At 48.0% G+C, this 8,067-nt stretch overlaps 1 pseudogene; it reads left to right on the top strand.

Moving 5' to 3' along the window:
• The first annotated feature begins 1,173 nt into the window (after window positions 1–1,173).
• Window positions 1,174–2,368, top strand: LOC143442547 (alpha-1B adrenergic receptor pseudogene; annotated as a pseudogene).
• Window positions 2,369–8,067: the final 5,699 nt, after the last annotated feature.

The following is an 8,067-nucleotide window of genomic DNA, read 5'->3' as shown; positions in this document are numbered from 1 at the left end:
TTAAAATGTCAAGTTCGGACTGGAGATACTGCTCAATTGGTAGAGTCTGTGTTTGCCTAGAATGCAAAAGTCTCTGGGTCCCATCCAGGATCAAATCAACCGACAACGGTGGTACATGCCTGTCATTCCAACAATCCTGAGGTGGCCATAGGAAAATCAAGAATTAAAAGCTATCTTTATGCTATATCGTGAGCTAGAAGGTAACCTGAGCTACGTCACACTCTGTCATTTTTTAAAAATCCAATTCATATTCCTCCATACCCTGGTTGCATTTCTCTGTCCTCAATTGATCTTCTCCTTAACTCCTGTCACTAACTGTCATGCCTCCGGTTTTGCTTGTTTAGTAAGCTCCCACTTGCCGGTCAGGAGTCTGGCTGCCCCTCCAACTGTGCCTAAAACAGAACCACTGTCTGGAGGTGGACACTGACAACCCATTGAAAGAATGTGTGTAGGAATAAATGAACAAATGAATAAACGTGCAAACAGACGTTTCTAGGTTTTACCAAGGCCAAAGAGGCTGCATGGAGGAACTAAAGTATATGCCTGGTCTCAGATGGGACTCAAGTCTCTGCCACCTGCCTAACTCAGGGATTTTCTTCTTTTTTGTAGAAGCCAGTTTTGTAGAAGTTTCACATCCTTCTGAACCCATGGCTTGACTTCAGGAGCCCCCATTAGAGGTAAGCATCCCCACAATACCTCTTAACTGAAGAGGAGGGAACAGGAGGGAAAATAATCCCAGCGGGCCCCCTGGGGTGTATGAACTAGGATGCCCACACCAGACTCCCCTGCTCAGCTGCTGCCCTCCTTGGCTGGACCCGCATTGCCCCCTAGTTCAGTGCCCCCAGGGCTTCTTTGCCTGATGTAACCATCGTGCAGTCAGCCCAGAGGCGGCTCATTGAAAGCAGACCCTCCTCGCAATCCATCGATCTCTGGGCGGAGAAGGCACCGCGGGCCGCGGACCCGCCGCGGGCTGGGCACAGCCGGGCACCCCGGCCCCGCGCCCGCTCCTCCCCGCGCTCCCGCGCCGGCCTGGTCAGGCGCGCCTGACATGGACCCTTAAACTTGGAGCGGCCTCCTCATCCCCTCTCTCCTCCTCCTCCTCCCTCTGACCGGCGAGCGAGCCGCTGGGTGCAGGCAGGCGACTTGCTGCCAGGCTAGGCTGCCCGGGGGGAGATGACTTCTCCCCAGGAGGACGCCTCTGGAAAGAAGACCACAGAGGGAGCAAAGTTTCAGGGCAGCTGTGGAGCCTTGGTCGCAGACCTTCTGAGCCCAATCTCCTCCCTGGCTATGGAGGACGGACTTTAAAATGAATACCGATTTGGACACCGGCCACAACACATCAGCACCTGCCCACTGGGGAGAGTTGAAAGATGCCAACTTCACTGGCCCCAACCAGACCTCGAGCAACTCCACACTGCCCCAGCTGGACGTTACCAGGGCCATCTCTGTGGGCCTGGTGCTGGGCGCCTTCATCCTCTTTGCCATCGTGGGCAACATCCTGGTCATCCTGTCGGTGGCCTGCAACCGGCACCTGCGGACGCCCACCAACTACTTCATTGTCAACCTGGCCATTGCTGACCTGCTGTTGAGTTTCACAGTCCTGCCCTCTTCCGCTACCCTGGAAGTACTCGGCTACTGGGTGCTGGGGCGCATCTTCTGTGACATCTGGGCAGCGGTAGATGTCCTGTGCTGCACGGCCTCCATCCTGAGCCTATGTGCCATCTCCATAGATCGCTACATTGGGATGCGATACTCTCTGCAGTATCCCACGCTGGTCACCCGCAGGAAGGCCATCTTGGCTCTCTGGCGCTTCTCAGCTTCTCAGTGCGTGGGTCTTGTCCACGGTCGTCTCCATCGGACCTCTCCTTGGATGGAAAGAAGCTGCACCCAATGATGACAAAGAAGGCAGGGTCACAGAAGAACCCTTCTACACCCTCTTTTCCTCCCTGGGCTCCTTCTACATCCTCTCCCGGTCATCTTGGTCATGTACTGCCGGGTCTACATCGTGGCCAAGAGGACCACCAAGAATCTGGAGGCGGGAGTCATGAAGGAAATGTCCAACTCCAAGGAGCTGACCCTGAGGATCCACTCCAAGAACTTTCCTGAGGACGCCCTCAGCAGTACCAAGGCCAAGGGCCACAACCCCAGGAGTTCCATAGCTGTCAAACTTTTTAAGTTCTCCAGGGAAAAGAAAGCAGGCAAAACCTTGGGCATTGTAGTCGGAATGTTCATCTTATGTTGGCTCCCCTTCTTCATCGCTCTCCCACTCGGTAAGTTGGGGACTGGCAGAGGGGAGATAGACCTTTTCCTACCTTGTTTTTCCTGATAATCTCACCCTAAAGATTTTGTGTGGGTTTGGTTATTTTTATGCCATCAGTGTGTGTTTGGAGGTTGGATAATGCTATTTGTTCTGCAAGGGCTTTGCAGATTGGGGAACTGGCGAAGAACCAACTCAGGTGTTGGTGAAGAAAAAAAAAAGCTAAGATACTAGGCACTTGAAATAGAAGCACAGGAGGAGAATCTGGGATGTGGAATGACTCAGTCACTGGCCTCAGTTTAATAACTAAAAAGGACACTGGGCTCCAACTTCGGTAGTAACGATGTATCTGAGAAGGCAGTGTCACTAATGCAGCATACCAAATAGTTTGTAGTTACTGCAGACGCGGCATTGGGGAAGCAGGGAGGTGGCTCCTACAGAGAGAGGCAGTGTTCATTCAATATTTGCAGGGACCACGTTTCTCAGCCTTGCAGAGGCTGCGGTCTCCCCCTCCTCCTTCCCTGCTGGCTCTCCCCTTTCTGCACTGTCATTCTTACGAGATAATAGGAGCATCTTACAGCCACACAGCTTCCAAGGGCCTTTAAGTTTCTGAAGCTTGGGATTTCAAAGAGAAACATTCTTCAGTTTTCACCCCCAAAATGCTCCCAACTCTGACAATTTAGGAAATGTTCAGAATTTAATTATAGCTGACCCTCACCTTCAGCGATAAGACACCAAACCCAGGCAAGATGGAACTCTATGCCTCCCCTCTCCCCCCCCCCACACACAAATGTGTCTATCTTATTTGGCTTGGTGGTCCTGATAAGTGAATTGTTCAAACGGCTGCCTGATTCCTACTGGGGCGGGGGCGGAGGGACGGGGGACAAGGTCTGGCTAAATGGTAAACAGAGAGGAAGGTGCGGTGATACCCTGTTCACCTGGCTTGGGAAATCCTTGTCCCCTCTCTGGTGCATTGATCTGCTTTGATTTCTTCTCCCATCCCTGATGGGAACTAGAGGGAAATGAATGGAAGGTTATGCTCAGGGGGTGCTATCAGAAGAGGGGGCACTGCTGAATACCACAGATCTCATAGACCCCTCATACCTGCAGGGTCTCAGAGGTGGCCAAATCCCTCCAGCAGCCCTGACTCCAAAGTCACACTGCTTCTGAGAGAAAAAGATGAATGAAAAGGAAGTAAATATTTACCAAGAGTTTCCTTTTTTTTTTTAAGGGAAAAAAAAGTCTATCCAACATACTGTCTGTGTGACTTTCCCTAAGGAAGTCTGGCAGACTACTACCATTCAGAAATACCTTTTCCAATGATGTTAGATAAAAAGAGCTTAAAATTCTGCCACAGCAGTGATTGTATCCCACTGCAGAAGAGAATGATTCGCATCCTCAAGGTCTTGGGACCTTTAGCAGTCTTGTTCTGTTAACAGTGGGTGACAGCTTGAACTGTCCCAGACCATCACAAAGATCATGGTTCCGTGGAAGTGTGATTTGGTCTCTTATCAGCCATATGACCTTGAGGTAAGCACAGCTTCCATGTGAGCCTCGGTTTCTTCATCTACAAAAGGGACTCATTAGTATTCACTCCAAGGAGTTGTGGCGGTGTGAGGAGAAGACAGTGTAGAGTGTGAACTCCGGCAAGTAGTTAATCAAAATTAGGTGTGAGTACTCTAAACCAAGCCCCACCCACTCTACTGGAGGTAGCAGTGAGTTTCCTCTGTTTACTCTTGCCAATCCAGCACCTGTTAACTTTCTCCCAGACTTACCCGCCAATGTACAGGGGCTATGGCCAGAGCATATTTAAGAAGAAAAATAGCCCAGTCACCCTCAGAAATCATCATAGGCACAATCCTTGGCTCTGAGATTCGAGGGAAATGAAAAGCTCCCAACAGGTTGGAAAGAAGAGACTCAGGTGGTACAGGCTACTAAGTTCTACTTTGAAATAGGCCGTCAGTTAGCTTTGTGACCCTGGGATTGTTGCTGTGCCTCTCTGGGCTTCAGATCTCATGTATGGACAAATGTACTGAATACAATGGGCACCTAAGAAACTTCATAGTAACATAGTCCTCTGGGTCAAACTTACAGAAGCTCTGATAAAGTAAATCAGACAGATCCAGAATCTACATGTTTAATCAGAGCCCAGGAGACTCTGAAGGGGTGGATCACAACCAAAACTTTGAAAGTCATCGGTCAGAGCATCTATCAGCCCCCTTTAGAGCCCAGTATCCTTAAATATTGCTAGTTTGGATCTTTTCCAGCTACCAGTGGTGTGAGGTGGCATGGATTCTCCCTGTATTGTATGCTTCAAGTTTCCAAGCCTGCATTCAGGTTCTTCCTTGGCTTTCTGCTCATGCCTGTTGAGACCCTGTCCTCCTAGTGTCTGGGGTCCTTCTTATCCATGCAATGGTAGTGAAAGGTCATCCATGTCCCCAGCCCATGGTGTTCTCAGAGCTTTCTTCTCCTTTCCTACCAATGGAAACTATGATAATCTACACCACAATCACCTGGGAGCCCTCCAATATGTTGTCCCAGTGAGCATTCTTCTTCCATGGAAGCCAACAGATGAGGTGATCCATGTAGGTGAGCTGTGGGTTTTCAACAACTGCAGAAAAATAGTCAAGAACTCAGTCAGAAGGTACACAATTGATGCTTGCTTTCTTAATGGTTTAAGAACACCAGGGCAAGATGAAGCTGTGATTCTTCCAGGTAGCCATATCTGGTGAGAAGTAGTATGTTAGGCAATAGGAGCTTTTTTTTTCCCCTTTGGCATCTGAAGATGATTTCAAATTCTAAATTTTCCATCAAGGACTTTTTACTCAGAGAAAGCAGAAGCAGATGTGCAGAAGGTTATGCTTGACAAGCAGGCAAGTGTAGGTAGGAGTATCTTCCAATCCAGCTAGATTCTCAGGTGCCTGGGTGCCATGAGATTTCCATAGCTGTCTTTGTTTTCTCCATAGGAGAGAAGGGTTGGGATTCCTTCTAGAAGGAGGGAAAATAGACATGGCCCTACAGGACCCTGCTGTGCAGCCCCATTTGTTTTTCTTCCTCCCTTATTTTTATTTTTGGGAGCAGGGTTGGGCCACCTGCAGTGAGAGCTCCTGTGGAGCAGGAGCCCTCCCCACCTGTACTACCCCACTCATCTCTCTCCACCCTTCCCCTGTGGCCTCAGACTAAGTAGCACCAGGGACCAGTGCTCACTTATTCAGGATCAGAGATGCATGGTCATCAAACAAGAACCTCTTTCTTTGGCCCCTGGAAACGAGCCTGGGAGCGACAGAGAATCTGGACTAGAATATAGAAGGATTTCTATCTCATGGACCATGTATGATGTCCAAGGTAATCTCCATCTGCCTGGTATGACAATGAAGACCAGTTCCCAGCAGAGGAAAAACAGCCTGGTCAAGGTCTGATGAAGTGGTAGGACTCTTGAGTGTAGGAGTGTACATTTCAGTACGGGATGTGAGGAGGGGCGGTAGGAAATGCCAGGCAGCCAACAAGCAGCTGAGACTAGAGAGCTGTTTAGAAAACACTGGAAACTTGCCTTGCTCCAAATCTTTCTTCCACCTTGTAAAATGCTGAAAGGCACTAGGAAGCCATTATTGAACTAACTACTCTCCCCTCTAAATAAATGAAGGTCAGTTTCAAAGAAACAGTTGTGCTCCATATAGCACTGAACCGAATAGCAACTGATTGGGCTCTCTTCTCATTCAAATGGGGGCTGAGGAATTTCTACCCATTATGAGTGCAAGTGAGTATGAGGGTCTCAGACCTAGAACAGAGTCACCCCCACAAATGTATGTGGATCCTCCAACTCAGCCTTTGAGATTCCTTCAAGGAAAACAATTGCTTTGAGACCTTGGTGAGGAGGGGGAAAATTAAAAGCAGAATCTTTCCCCAAAGAAGAGAATATTACTAAGGTAACATACTTTTAGCCATGTATTAAATATTTAACCAAAAACTTCTTAAAGTGCCTACTATGTCCTTGGTTCTGTACCAGAAGCTGGATTGCTGAACTAAAACTAAACGTGGTCTCTATGTGCCTACTCAGCATTGGTTATTGAGTACATACTTTGTATAGATATTCTATTGGGTTTCCCATAACATTACCCCCCAATAATTCTGGCAGAGATGTTGTGTGTGGTAACTGCTACCTCTTCCTAGATGAATATACCAAAGCTCAATACAGTTAGAGTCTTACCCAAGGTCACACATGTCAGTGATAGGGCCAAGGACTGAGTCGATCTCTGTTAGAAAACACCATATACTGCACCTGGCCCTTTCTGCTCACCGGTGGCAACTGGCAATCATTGTAAATGTTCTCCAGGAAACTGTAAACCACCCTGTCACCACCCTGTCAGAAGATAGGAAGGACAAAGTCATTGTAAAATCCTGCTCATCCCCAATATGAGGGAAAGAAAAATTCCAGCTGATGGAAGTGTCAGAGCAGACCAACCATGTTCAAATTTAAAGCTAGGTTTTCTCCAAGCCTACTGCATTGTGGGTGCTGATCATCCCTAGGAACAAGGCTCTTGCCCATCAGTCAGCTAAACTGAAGGAAAAGGTGGAAGGAAACCTGCCTTCCTCCTAGGGCTGTGGGTCTCATCTTTAACCGAGCATGAGCGTGCATTCAGTAAATCAATATGAATTTACCACATGGATACTGTGGCTAGGAATTTTCCGAGAGAAACTATGGTGGGGGAAATTAATTAAGCATGGAACTTACTTCTATTGAGGTAAACGGGTATTTGAAAAAACACAAAAAGAAATACAAACACATCAGTGATGAGAGACAACTATCTAATAGGGATCCATATATCATGAGGTTCCAGGGCAATAATATGCAGGCAGGAGGCTGAACAGTACAGTTTAGAGTAGTTACTTTGGTAATCTTGGTAGGAGAGAGATCCACGCAGCAGGAAGGTCTCCTGTAGTAGGGAATGATGCTGAACTCCCAGAGTTTAGGATGAGAACAGGCATGGGTAAGACAGACTGTAGACATGGACAGAAGCCTGGCCATGATGGGACTTTGAGGCCATACTTTAGAATTTAATTTGGGGATTTTGTATTTGGGGTTGAATTTCTGTTTAGGTGGTGGTTGTTGCTGTTTTGGTTTATTCTTTGACACATGGTCTCAGGTTTCTGGCCAAAACCTGGCTATGTAGCTGAGGATGACCTTGAACTCCTGATCCTCCCGCCCTCACTTCCCAAATGCTGATGCTATAGACATGTGCCACCATGTCTGATTTATGCTTGAGATAGAACCTGGGGCTTTGTGAACACCAGACAGGCACCAATGGTGCTACATCTTCTGCCCAAGATGTTGTCTTAACTGTTCTGGCCACTATGGAAGGAGTTGGAGCACACCAAGACTCTCTCTGAATACTACAATGCTGTAGGGCTAAAGAGATGTTCAGCAGTTGCTGCTCATACAGAAGACTACAGTTTGATTCCCAGCACCGACTCACATGAGCAGCTCAGAACCACCTAATAACTCCAGCAGGGGATCTGATGAGCTCACTCTCTTCTGGCCTCAAGAGCATCTACACACATACCCATTCACACATACACACAAAGACATACAGGCATACACACACACACACACACACACACACACACACACACACACATCATATGTATGCAAGGATTTTGGAAGAGGTCACTCTGGCCAATATATAAAGCAAACTGGATATGGGAGCAGTAGGAGGTCTCCAAAGTGCTGCAAACGGAAACAGTGGTTTAGACCATGGTCAATCATGCTGATGGCGATGGAAGTAGCAAGAAGGGGACAGATTTGAGGGCTT

Source organism: Arvicanthis niloticus, chromosome 6, assembly GCF_011762505.2.
Source record: "Arvicanthis niloticus isolate mArvNil1 chromosome 6, mArvNil1.pat.X, whole genome shotgun sequence".
Taxonomy (NCBI): Eukaryota; Metazoa; Chordata; class Mammalia; order Rodentia; family Muridae; genus Arvicanthis; species Arvicanthis niloticus.
Note: the sequence above shows the minus strand (reverse complement) of the source record. Positions and strands in the feature narration are given on the sequence as shown.